Source organism: Cimex lectularius, unplaced genomic scaffold (genome assembly GCF_000648675.2).
Source record: "Cimex lectularius strain Harlan isolate CLEC.00 unplaced genomic scaffold, Clec_2.1 scaffold261, whole genome shotgun sequence".
Lineage (NCBI taxonomy): Eukaryota > Metazoa > Arthropoda > Insecta > Hemiptera > Cimicidae > Cimex > Cimex lectularius.
In genome coordinates this window covers 578,110-592,224 of record NW_019394188.1, presented here as the reverse complement: position 1 = coordinate 592,224, position 14,115 = coordinate 578,110, and the positions used below count along the sequence as shown (strand labels likewise).

General features: G+C 33.4%; 1 protein-coding gene and 1 long non-coding RNA gene across 4 annotated transcripts in view; one reads left to right on the top strand and one right to left on the bottom strand.

Annotated features, from left to right (window-relative positions):
• The window catches only part of LOC112128213, a 50,491-nt gene that overhangs the window by 30,186 nt on the left and 6,190 nt on the right, over positions 1 to 14,115 (bottom strand). The window lies entirely within an intron of this gene.
• LOC106671021 (tubulin-specific chaperone cofactor E-like protein) overlaps positions 1 to 14,115 on the top strand; it is a 35,300-nt gene that overhangs the window by 18,790 nt on the left and 2,395 nt on the right. The window contains exon 1 of one of the 3 annotated variants that reach the window (XM_014401767.2): positions 10,868 to 10,975. The exons of the other annotated variants lie outside the window; for them this stretch is intronic. The gene's annotated coding sequence lies outside the window, so the exon portion shown is untranslated. Of the gene's footprint in view, positions 1 to 10,867; positions 10,976 to 14,115 lie in introns of those variants that run through there. 3 annotated transcript variants of the gene reach the window in all.

Here is a 14,115-nt window from a genome sequence, read left to right as displayed (position 1 = left end):
ATTCTTGGAAAAAGTCATGATTTCCCATTTGGCGAGATTGTCAAAAAGTTTAAAGATGTTGGCAGACACATTCCTGTGATCTTTTCGAGGGAAGGTACCATTCGATTACAAAGGAACCGGAGATACGGTGTGAGCAGCGAGGGCGAACGGACGACTTTTTTTGTAACGCATGAAATTTTATGGAAAGCAAAGACATCAGTTTCTTTACTACGCGCATTAAATTGTTTACAATGCAAAATAAAAAATTATTGTTATTTATGTGTATATGTATGAAATATATGTAGTGAAAGGTGACATTTAAACGCTTATCATGTAAGGCGTTTCGCATTATTTATGTTAACATTAGTAAATACATTTTTTTACAAGAAATGATTTTCTTTTACTTTCGACCACTAATCTACAAATTATTTTCATGTAATAGACAATAATCTGAAGCAATTAGGCAGGGAAGAAGCTGTCCTTTATTGATATGCTTGAATTAAGTACTGAATTACTACTAGTATCAGTTAATCTCAGACCTTGGTTTCGTAAAAAGAAACACTTTTACTGCGATTACGCCTTTCTTAATACATCCTCTGTGTCAGGAAATTTTTCCAGAAAGTTTTAACGTTTAAAACAAAAATATTTTTAATAGAGGTTCTTAAGCGTGAACAAATAACCAGCTAATTATTGATATCTTGAGTTATGCAATTTGCTATTCATGTAAAGTACTACAAACAGAAAAGTTAAGATAAGCACGGCGAAAATATTGTTATCTTTGGATTATTTTCATTTTTAAAGAATAGTTCCAAAAAAGATATGTTACAATTTTATTTCAGAATATTTAATCAGCAGTTTTTTTATTCGGTTTTGAAACTATACGTTATTTGTTAGAAGCAACTAAAATTAGATATCGGGTGATGCAAATATTTTCCGACATTTCATGCCAGCATCAATTGAGGTACAGGTTGACAACTTGATTACTTCCATTTTCGATTCTTTTCAAAACGCTTTAAAGAAAAACTCTGTAATGTAAAAAAGCCACGGGCATTAAACACGAGTCGTCATGAGCAGTTGTGTTGATAGGGAAAGGCTGTTGTTGAAGGATGGTTGGTAATTATTATGTTCATCATAGCCGGTGTTACATAAGCCCTCGGGTCACGAGTTTTAAAACTGATATTATTACATCAATGAGATTAACTTTATGTTATACGTCTTCTTGACGCAAAATTTTCGTGAGGAATAAATCCTGAGTTGCGTAAGGAGCAATATAACGTCAAATTCGATATCAGAAACGCCATTTAAGCTGTAACTGCTCGGACTTTCAATTTAAGAAAATACTTTCAAGAATTTATACGTTTGTTTTTAATTTAAATCTTGAAAAAGTCTTAGAATCTTTTTCTAAGAATCTTTATTTTGAATCTTGAACGATTTTCTTGATCCACAGCCGTGTTCCAACATGGCAGGGCTAAGATTATAGTCATCAGCGACTCCATCTCGGGCCCCTCCTAAAGTTGCTGAGTTTTCTCTTTTTACACGGATTTTATAACTCCATGGACGTCCTCCGAAGAGCACTTTTATATTCGTGAAGTGATGATTCTATGATCTACTTGTGGATGATGGGTTCATCATGATTTTATCAAAATTGCTCGTCTACGGATCGCCTGCCTACGCTGTTTATCTATACTCATACGCGTTTCGGCACTGTCACCATCTTGTAATGTTACTTTTGTACGTTTTTTCACTCACGTACTTTTATGGTCTGACCTAAGATTTAATTATGCAGGTGCCCCCTCATACCCTCAAAAGTTGTTCTGTTCTTAAATTCGTGTCAGCACCAAATCTCTAAGGTTTAGTCGACCAAACTGCTGCAAATTAACAGGGTAAACCTCAGGGGAGTTTTAATTTACAATCATGGGCATCTGATAAAACACCTACCCAACAGTTTTTTATTCAACAATGTTCACGTTTGTAGGTGTTACACTGTGGAGAAAAAAACTGCCACCATTTTATCTTCGAATGCTGCAACCGACATAACCTAAGATATCGGAAAGATCACGAAAAGCAAGTTGTAACAATTACCATCTATTTCTTTACGGAATGATCAAGTCGGTCGAACTGAATTAGGAACTATTAAATTACAATAAGCCAGAAGCTTCAATGCTTGAGAACACCAAGCCCCCACTTCCTCGCACCATCCCTCATCAATCAACATCATAGATGAGTCTTAGCTCTTCTCTCACATTCGTCCATGTCTGATTTGACGAAAGACAAATAAAACAGTCTGGATTAAGAGTGCTAGTATTTTGGAGGTTACAAAATATTATCAAAATTACCTCCCCCATTCCGTCTCATGTTTTGTTTTAAGGCCCTTTTCGGCACCATACACATTTTCGTATGTTTTTATGATCTGTCCAAAAATTAAGACTGCAAGGTACACTCAAAGATGATATGTACATACGGATTTCATCGAAATTGCCTGCGGGTTTGAAATGATCAGTTCACAAGTCAGAGTCACACAAGTCTTTTATGCGGATGCAAATAAAAAGGAACGAAAGAAAACACTGCCTGACAACAGACCATTGGACGGAATGTCTAAGTCAATTTTAATTAATTTTGGCTATAAAATACAACAGTCTTAATTCCAACTTCTGTTTTATTTGACTTAAAGTAATAGAGCAGGTAGGAGTTTAAGTAGGAGATTCAAATAAAACTGAAAGTCAAGAAGAGTATTTATGGTGTCCTTCGTGAATTGTGAGCCAATAGAAACAGTTCAAAATTGGACCACTCACGTCCACCTTCGCTTTTGCATCACCCGCTTTTTTATTCTGAAAGCGAATCTGTCTTAGGACGGTTGATGATCGTTTTATTATTTAATCAATTCGGAGATTAGACCAGCAAAAGCAGCGAAATTTTGCGGACTACTGATTACTGATTTAAATAAAGTCAACTCTGTACTCATGTATATAAAGTCACACGTGAACAGACGAATATTACTTGTCGCAGCCAGCTGGCAATTCTAGCTTTTGGATTCAGATTTATTATAAATTACCGACAGGTTTCGAGAATCACCCACCTCAGGAGTTGGCAGCCCAGGGTCCAATCTCGGATAACAGTCCAACCACCTAGGTAGGGATCTAGAGGCTATCGTTAACAGCTAGCAGTTTCATCCTCCAACAAAATCAGGCAGGGTGGCGGAGTATATATTGCCATCACCTTCGTCACGTCATTTTATATAACTAATCTAATGGATAGAGTTCTCAATATTTCATCATTGGCCCTCTCACAATAAACATTCACGCTAATAAATATATTCACTTTCAATATACACAAAAATCGGAACAGGGGACCCAAATACTCGGTGTGCGGATTATTACGATCAGGTACACCGAAAATGTTGGCAAATGATATTTAACTCACTTTGTGTTAATTTATATTGTGTACTTGGGTAATCGCTCAATTACACTAACATACAACGATGACGAAAAGGCGAGTCGCACCTGGGAGGCTAAAAGGCGAATAATGATCGAGAACGACCAGACCAAGCTGGTTCATTGCTCCGCAAACCTGAAGGAGAAATCTCTTCTTTTGAACAAAGTCAATAAATGTTGTTTATGCATGATTATCACGCACACCTATTAAATTTTAAAAACCCGGTAGTAACTCTATTATTTCTTTAAAGTGTTACATATATTATTTTTTTCGTACGTAACACGGAAACAAACCTAGTACTGAGATATTTTGGTCGTTAGAATGTAAAAAACATACGCCAATCATAGAGACGTTCTGTTAATTTCTTTAAGAGTAATGTCGTTCCGGCTGGCTCAACGACAAAGGGTGTGTTAGGTTCTGCTATACATTCTCTTGTCGCAAATTAATACTTCGGAAATATAAGGGCATCAAGAATAGGAAATAACCATGATCGATGTGGCGCCTGAACAACTATCCCTTTGTTACCTCAAATCGTCAAGGATACGCAGTTGGAAATGAAATTGTAATGGCGTATAGTATACGACCGCAAGGTCTTATCATCTTTCGAAAAAGGAAAAAGGCTTAACTACGCGCCAATCCCTTGCTTAACTTAATATTAATAATAAAATATAAATATTTTAATAGATACTTCAAAATCAACTGGATTCTTACTATCAACGCGAACAAAATAGATTTAAAAATATTTTTATTTTAATTATTTCCGTATGCTTTAGCACAATTACCGGCAAATCGTTTTACAAAGCGTGTAGCGTTGAAGAGTCGAGTACGAAAAGCGATTTTCAAGTTCAGTGAATTGTTCAGAAAAATTCAAAAGAGTTCCCTGTTCAGATTTCTTCGTGTATCGCCCAGAGTTTTCACTTTTGATTATGGAATACCTAAATAGAAAAAAAGAAGAAAATACGAGGATACTAAAACAAACGGAAGTTCATATTCCAGATAAGAGGATAAATCATTTTCCAGGCCAATATGGTGGGCCTTTATAGCTGCATTGTGCCGTAATATCCAATTTCTCATCCGTAATATATGCTTTTTTCGAACCATTGCGAATCCATTAAAATTATATAACAAATCGTTCATCAGACTGATCAAAAATAAATCATAAATTTTTCTGCCTCTTTAATCAATCAGCCGACATTTTCGAAACATTAACTAAAATCAATAATCAGATGGTGCGACATTAAGGGCAGGGTTATAAGCAAGGTGAGGCAAGAAGAAGCCTTTTCATTCCTGGTTAAGTTTGTCTAATTCCGTTAGTCAAGTGTTTTCAAAAATACAGAATATTGAGTTGTTGAGCCAGTCAATATAGTAAATAATCCTACTATTTGGTACAAGCTCGAAGGGCAAAATACCCTCCACCTAAAGCCAAATTATGAGCTTTTTTCGAACCTATTGCGGCAAACCTCTAATTAACTTAGTCTAGCGGTCCAAAGTGTTAACGGTTCATTGGATTTTTGGAAAGTGTCTGTTTCTTATGATTCTTCTCTGAAAGCAATTGGCAGCATACGAATCCTAACTTTTAGACTTGTATTTGGAAAAAACGTTAATGCTTTCTTGCACAAGGACTTCTATTTCTAGCTATTGCCGAAAAAACAGAATGTAATACAGATAAAAACAAGTGCGTTTGCAAATAAACTTGCATGTTTTATTTTTACCTGAAGAAAAAATAAACAAAGAAAGAAATTTTAAAATTTCAAGTATAATTTAACATTTATAAACATGAGAATAAAGGTTAAAACATACTTTCATGCATCTCAATTGTCACTAAAATGTTTATCTTAATTTACTTATTTAAACCAAACCATAATTATCGTAAAGTTTCTTATTTGGCCAATAGTTCTTCATTGTTTTCAACAAAAATGAGTTTCCTTACATCTTTGAATTAAACAGACATTCAGTAAATATTATTGAACTTTTGAACGAACCGAAAAGGGCGGAGGAAGCTAGACAATACGACTGTGTAAGGCTTGTGTCCCTGGCCATTCGTACGCAAAAGTTCAGCGATTGGGACTTCGTTCGATCAACAAATTGGTTTCAACGCGCTGAATAGAAACTTAATGTCAAATATTGCACTATATTTTACTATTTGCTTAATGCATATTTTGTACAGATAACAATGAATAGAATAAATAAATTTTTAAAACATTCGACTTACTGCATTTGGACTATCACTTCTATAGAAAGATAAATCAATAGAAATGCCGAATTGTGTTACCCTCTGGCGCATTTTATCTGTATTACTTACATGTACATACATTGAAAAATTATCAAAGTTGAGGGACTCAGTTCCTTCGACGAGCTTTGTAATTTATATAAACATTTTTAACAAGTTTGAAACGTACTTCAAGTACATTGAAATTTAAATTGAAAGCATACAGAACAAATATGAACTAGATACATAATATCTCCAATTATATCTTAGATAATTTGGTTTTAATTACTTAATTATCTATCTTAAACTTAATTTTATGGGAAACCTTAGCCAACATGCCACCTGACTGTATAACCTTCTTCTCATATCGAGGAAGAAAATATGATGAGAAATGCCTATTCATTGGAATTGGAACAAAACATCAAAATGATAGTTCAGCAAGTTTAGAGTTTTCTCGTCTGATAAGGTACTTGTTATTTATTATTTTATCTCTATGATCTTATAGACTTGCACTTTTGAAAATGTGATAACTCGATTAAAGGTCGCATGAACAAGGATCCTTTTAAATCATATCTATTGTTATTTTGTGGACGCAGCATAATTGCATTACAAGACAAATCTTCATGCTCTAATGAATCACAATTAAAAGAAAGCAAACATCAGAGTAGAAAACAATGGCCCAGGTCTTTTTCAAAAACAAGGCTTAATTGGCCGCGAAGAATCGTAGTGACAATGGAAACCAACGGGGTAGATTGACGCCTCTGATATAAAAGATTGCTGGAATTGTTAAAACAATTATTTCAAATTGCTAAATAGCAATCAGACCTTTAATTTCCAGGGCGAAGACCCCCAGAGCGAAATTAGAAAATTACGAATGAAACAATTTTCTATTTTACATCAAATCAAAGAAGAAAGGTTAGACACGACGCACATGTTGCATCTTTTACTCTATTTTCTTTCGTTCAGATTAATTTAAAAATAAAAAATGACCTCGCCTGATGCAATAAATAACAATTATTAAAAATTTTGTTATTTAAACTCATAATTTTTTAAAAAGATTATTGTTATCTTTTACGATATAGGATATTGATTATCTAAAATAATTAAGGTAATGGAGTGCTATCAAAGTAGTCCAATCCCTCCTTAACAGCTTAAACGGTGCTTTAAGATAGTGCATAAAAAAATAAGAGATTAACCAAGTTTTCACTAATACCCTTCACCAAACATCGCCCAGAAAGCATCATCACCTTTCAAGAAACGTCTCCAACCTTTTATTTCTTCCAATGCTAATTAGCTGTTTTTTGATAGCGGTTAGATCAAAATTTATCACCACTCTTCACTTAAAGTCTGTTATGCTGCTTTTCGACTGATAATTTTCCTGCCCAAATAAACCATTAACGAAGTAGTACCCAACTCAAGCCTTTTATTCTGATTGTACCAAACTGTTACTGGTTAATAGTTCACAAAAATGCGGGTATTTGGTAAAAGAAGATGGAAATGGATTATCCATCGTCCGAGTATCCTCGCTGTGGCAACAACATTGGCAACTTCCAAGTAATGTCGAAACGTAATACAGTAATTAGGCAAAATTGTATCAGAAAACATGAAGACAATAAATACTGTAACATTTCTTTATATCTTAGAAACCAAACTCCATTTCTGATATAGGATAGGGCCTGCTTTTAGTCTATTAATTGATTTGTATCATTATCTTGAGTATAGCATGTCGACGAATTATTGTTATTAGAGTGTTTCTTTGTCAGACTGCTCGTATACTTTGTGTAGTCTATTAATTTAATAAAACTCTATAACTTGATAATCTGTGATCACCATTAGCATATCCGTAGTTTCATTTTTTTAATCTAAACTGACCCATAATTAGTTAAAGACAAGCAGAGAACAATAGTCCCAAAATCCGCACCACTAGAAAATCTCCAAAATTGATTTAGTTTAAAAAAGATGCTTGATGATTTGAAACTTCATCATCGTCCATTTTCCTTTGTTTTATCACATTAATTCTGGAAAAAACTCGAGAACATACGGACCAGGAAAAGTGATGTGAGATCAATATAAAAAGAACGTCAACTAGAATAAAAAGAACGTTTTCATTGTTTGCAACTATCAATTATTTGCAACATGCAATGGCTTCAGTGTTGTATTGTTTGAAAATTTTCCCAGCTTTCGTGTGCATTACATGTGATTTGTTGCAGTTTTAAATCTAACTTATTCGGATGCCCTAATTCGATTTTACTTACAAGTACAAATAAAAGTATACCAAAATAATACAATAAACTAATAACATAAATATGTACGTAAGAAGGCAAATGCAATGGCAATAGAATATCGATTGAGTTTGCAAAATAATTCCGGAACATCGAGGACAGACTTCTCGGTGTGACAAACCGGAAATATTTTTTTAAAATGCAGTCAATGCAACGTGGCATTTAGTGAATCGTACGCCGTTTTTCACCTTTCGAATCTCCTTTTCCTCTCTCACTCTTTTCAGTTCTTTGTATTTTCTTTTTGCGAAAATGGGTCAGGCTTTGTGGAGCGGGTCTCCTGAAACTAGCATTGGCATTATTTAATAACAACGGATGAAGCAATATCATCGCGGCAGTGAAAGCAAGATGCCGGCTAGACTGTGAAGGCCGGCTAAGCGAGGTTGGCCAACAACAAAACCAATAACGTCGAATAGAATTTATTTTAATGCACGAATGCAATTTCAAGGGAAAACGTACAATCAGGCGTTACGTACAAATCAAAAGACAAAAAGGTTCAGTAAAAAATGTCTATTCTGAGAAATCAGATTTCTACTTTAAAACGTTATAACAATCAATTTCCATTTTATGACCATTTATCGATGACCAAGTTTGTATATGCATCTAATGATTATCAACAGTATCAACAGTCAACAGACTCTCAACGTCAATGAAAAACATTTAAAGCCTAGATGGGCATGATTAGATATTAAAACATTTTCTTTTTTTCTACAAGTGTATTTGGTTTTAAATTATTAAAAGTACGAATCAAAAAGGAATAGAACTTCAACCATGGTTCCAAATTGGAAAAAGGGAGTTAATGATGAATATATGATAAAGCCAAATATTTTCCCCTAAAATGTAGACTCTTTATAGTATGAATCTTTTATTCGCGGTTAGAATGGTATTGTTTGGTTGTTACTAATGGGTGATTAATTTTTTTCTGAAATGTTTATATTTGAATCAAACGTAGTTGAGAGAGAAAATACTTTATTCTGGGACTAGAGTCCCCTAAGAATAACAAAAGGTCACAATTTTTTTAAAAATCTGGCATTTGAATTAATGAAGATTTGACTTTAACATCAAATAATAAATTGAACTAAATCTCATAATACAAAATACAAAAAATATAAATAATAGTAGCAATAATAAGAATATAGGAAAAAGTAGTAATGATAAAGACTTTCATAAAGAAGGTTCATGGTAAAAATTGGATTCTATTCGTTTGGTCGTGACTATGGTTAAGTACACATTAACATTACATTAACACATGTAACTCATGCATACATTAACTTTTTATAAAGTGAATCAAAACGTAATAGAACCTATCGACCATGGGTTTCGTGGATAAAATGAAAGGCCTTGTTTTGTTGTTACCATGGATGAATCCAAATATTCTTTTTTTTTTCTCTTAAATATAAACTATTTAAAATGCGACTCGAATTGTAATAGTTCAAATCATTCGGGGTTTCATTGGTTTTCATGTTATTTTGTTAAGATAATAGATATTGCTTGGATGTTGTCATGGATGAGTCAAAATAATAACCATTTTAAAAAATTGGTAACACGGACAATTAAAACCGGGTTTTGTAGCCCTACCAATTTAATGAAATTTGAAGCCTCATCTTTAATTACAATAAACAAGAAGTGCTTAATTGGTCTATCAAATCTAAACATGTATTGTATTGTGCACTACCATAAAAAACAAGCATTTTCTTTTTTATCATAGCTAGCCAATAATATTTGACGTTCGATAAAATTTGTTGGAATTATTTAACAGCTGAAGCTTTCTCTATCCTTTCTCAATAGTATAATCGATGAAACTTAGATCGGATGTGAAGAAATTTGTTTATACCAAGTTCAAAAGCAAGGAATTCTCATCTGGGGTTTAAGTGCCTCATGGAATTTAAAAGCACAACCCCATATTTAATAAAACTTGTCAATATCAAAATAATCCGAAAGAAGGTATGCAAATCTGGAGATTGAATCATTAGTGAAGGACCGCCGCAAAAAGCATTTACTTTCCTTAATTTATCCCTAACTAATCAACAGAATTCGCTCAAAGTTTGCAAAATTATTAAAAAACTAATCTCTGATCCATCTGTCTATAGATATTTCTCAAAATTTGGAAGTAAAGAATATACCCCTGGCACAAAACGTGTATTGTTTTGTAAACGAGATTGTAAAAGCATACTTTGTTTAACATACCGACTAACAAAAGAATTGTAACAAACTTGAAAGAACTATTGATTTTTTTCGCTTTGTCTATTATCAAAATTGTGAAACTCTTGTAAAAAAAAATCAAATCTTATTTAAAACAAAAAGTAAGTACTTTATTATTTTATTATTTAACAATAGAGTACTAATCTATCATCATAGTGGTTAATCGCTGCGTGATACGTAATGAAATCGACAATTTTGCTTGGCTTATTTCATAAAAATCGATGTTACTTGATTCCTCCGGAGTTATTTTCTTTCTTTTTGTCTTTCCAATTTCTTAAAGATTTGTCATTAAACAGTCAATGTGAACTTATAAAAGGAGCTCGAATAAACATAAATCTAAGACGTGGAGAGAAAAATGTCCAGAAATGACCAAAATACAAAATCGATATTGTATGACACCTTTGTTGTTATCATAATGTTTGGCCTATCTTATAGTTTTACATATTTACTCTCTCCATTTATAGCCACTTTTAGATCTTCTCTGCATTATATCAATGTTTACAGAAACCCCTCTTTCAAACTCTCCCCTAATGGTATGTCATATCATCAAGGGACACACGCCTTCGGGTTATACGATCCTCAGGACTAAAAATGCAGTCTGCCACTGTCGGCTCGCTCAATGGCCTGTAAACAGAGCTGATATAATCAGCAGAATTAGTGTACCGTGAGTCGGATAAGTTCTGACTGTTCTCCGAAGATCAGGGTTCATCCTATATTGACGCGCAGTAAGAGGGAGACGGCGACCTTGCGCAGTGGCTCTCTCTTGACAGTTTTCACCAACGAGTCAGTTCACAGCTGTGCCTTGTAAACAAAACAGTGCCCGAGACGCCCGTATCCATGGTGAAACGCTTTCCGCTGTAGGCTAAAAAGTTTGGTGAGTGACACTCCCTTGCCGTTTTTTGTACATCACTTCTGACCTTTTGCGACGTCCGTTGGCCTATATTCCACTGATTGACGTTTCCTTTGTTGTTCACGGGCCTCGGGAGAAAAAAAATACAATTTCCCTGCAGTAAGTGTCTCCTTTTTTGTTTTATTCGACAAAGGGGCCATCGTCGGAAAATCACTTGTCAGCGGTACCGTTATGATTATTGCGTTGTGCTTCCGACGAGAGTTGGCAAAGCTAATCCGTAACATTTCCCCTTCCACACACCCCTCTTCACCTCGATGCAAAAAAAAGGATTAAACCGTCTTTTTACTTTTGAATAAATGTAAGGCTAAATATTGATTATTGAATGATTACAACACATAGCTAAATAATTGTCATTTCAAACGACTTGAAAGTCAAAAACAGACTATTATTATTCTATTGAAATACAATTCAACCTTACATTACAAAACGCAATACATTGATTTAAAAAAACTGGCATAAAAACACTGTCAAGAAATGACCTGCATTAGTTTTATTTATTGATTAATGTAGTTTTGTGCATTGCGTAAGAAAACCTAAATAATAACAATACTCTCTGAAATATGTTGTCCTGGGGAAGACAGCTCGGACCTTAGTTTATCTAAGATAAAGATTTAAAAGTTCGTACATTTTTTGGTGCGATCCTCTAATCGAATTCTGTTTTGTATATGTAATTCAATTATTTCTTGATTAAACCTAACGTCAAATTACTTCTGAGCATTTTTTGCTTTCTATTCCACATTAAAATGGGTTGAAACTCATAAAACTTTATCGTCATGAAAAAGGTTTAATTACTCGTACGGCATGGTATTTTTTTAAGTTAAAACAAACAACTCAAAAATACAAACTTAAATAATAACTAGGAGAATTGTTTGAAAAAATTCAAATTGTGATTTTGGCAAAAAAATTTTTAACGATTACTAAGTTTTCTGTCAATCAAAATTTGTCTGGGATATTTCAATTAATAATAATAAAGTTTATTGATCAAATATATAAAGTAATTAATTTCAAATATTCCTGATTAAGCGCTACGTTTTATTTATAATTATTAACCCCCGTACATGTTTTGCATTGTGCTTTTGGCATTAAAGTAGGTTAAAGTTAATAAAACTTAGATTAATAAGAAAAAATGTAAATTATTTGAGCCAATTTAGGGGGTTGTTTTTAATATTTTGACCCCTCCTGTAATTTAGGATGAACATTTTTTTCGGGGGGGAGGGGATCGATTCATCACGAATCAAATTCTGTCTTCTATATTTCAACAATTTTTTGGCTAAACCTAGGTCAATTTTTTAATATCTTCCTTCTAAAGTACATGTTTGCCTTGTGTTTTATCCCCCCCCCCCAGGGTATTTCAACTAGGTTGGTATATGAACCCTCGTTGTGCCAGTGTTTTTTTGGGGGAAAAAACATTTGTAAGTGTGCCGGGTTTGGACGCAGAGCCACTGGATTCGAACCCGGGTCTTTTGAGCGACGCTTCTTTGGCTTAACCGTTGCGTCCACCGACGGTCCTTGTTTTTAACATTAAAATAGTTAAATCTTTGAAATGTGAATTATTTGAGACGGAATAGGGTAACCAGTTTTGTGTCTAGGGGAGGAAAAAGATTGAGATGATGATGAGATTCATCATAAATCAAAAATTCTGACTTGTATATTTCTATTTTTTTCGATAAGCCCGTTAAATTATTTCTAAATGTTAGCTAGCACTCCCTCAGTAAATTTTGCTTGTGTTTCCAACATTAAACTAGATTAATCTCGGAAATGTAAATTATTTGAGAAAATTTAGGGTAACCAGTTTTAGTTTTTTGGGGAAAAAAATCGCTTCATCACGAATCAAATTCGGTCTTGTATATTTCATTTAAACCTAATGTCAAATTAATTCTGAATATTTTGGCCTATCCCCAGTACATGTTATTTCAACATAATTACAGTTAAACAACATTAAGAGACAAATTAGGGAAACCAGTTCTGGTTTTAGGGAAAAAGGTTGAATAATCTCGTATTGCTTTCTATATCGACCTAACCAAACGTTAGCGACTTTATTTTGTTATTGGCTAAGTTGGTATTTCAATTTTTTCTAAGAAACTTATTATTTATAGGCTTTCTTTAAATAAATTTGATCGGGTAAATTCTATGTAGAAGCAACTTTGTCATTTGAACAATTAAATCTAGCACCCTATGATCATTTGATTTTTTTCAATTTCCCCTAAAGCCTTTCATTCTTCACAACGATTGAAAAAATAGTACATAATCCATGATCTGATGCTTGTTAATAGCTTTTTCTAATATTCCCATAATTTTCAATTTGCATTACAGTACAAAATGAAGGTTCTAATTGCTTTCATTGGGGAGGGGACTTGGCATACGAAACCGGAGTTTGAACAAGTTTTTACAAAAAAGGCGAGAAAAAATCATAACCTTTATAAACCTTAAATCATGCGAAGTGATTTTAGCGAGTGTGTTACTAAGCATTGCCTTTGTATCTTGTTTTATTATTTATTTAACGGATGTGGCCTATTTGCTCCCAAGTGGAATGGTTTAAATAGTATCGGACGGCATATTACTTTTCGCCTTTGATAATCGTCCTCATGCAGTAAGAATTGGCACGTGTTCTGAACAGTAAAAAATTGGCCATTTCGGGTCCGCCCGTATTCGCTGTTTCTTTTACTAGCTAACAACCAGCAAAGACAATTTCACATTTATAACTATAAGCGATGCATTGATTTTCATGATATTCCGTCACATTTCACACAGAAAAAAATATATTATCAATCAAGTCAAATCCGTAAACAGTTAAATAAAAATTATTTGGAAAAAGAATAATGTATTTATTTACACTTGTTATACAAAATTTATTGGACATGGATCCATTACACTGGATTTAACCCACGATACTGTTAAAAAATTATAATTTCAGAACATTTTGTAATTTTGATTTTTTAAGTATGCAAATATATTGTATTTTTTAAATTGTTTTTAAATTTAACTGAAGTCCATTATTGCTGCGTTAAAATCAACATTTGAATATTCTTATTTTCTTGGCTTTTGTCGTCCTATTTTTATTTTGTATGGATGGTTTAATTTTATTATTTTTAGGCCTTTTTTGG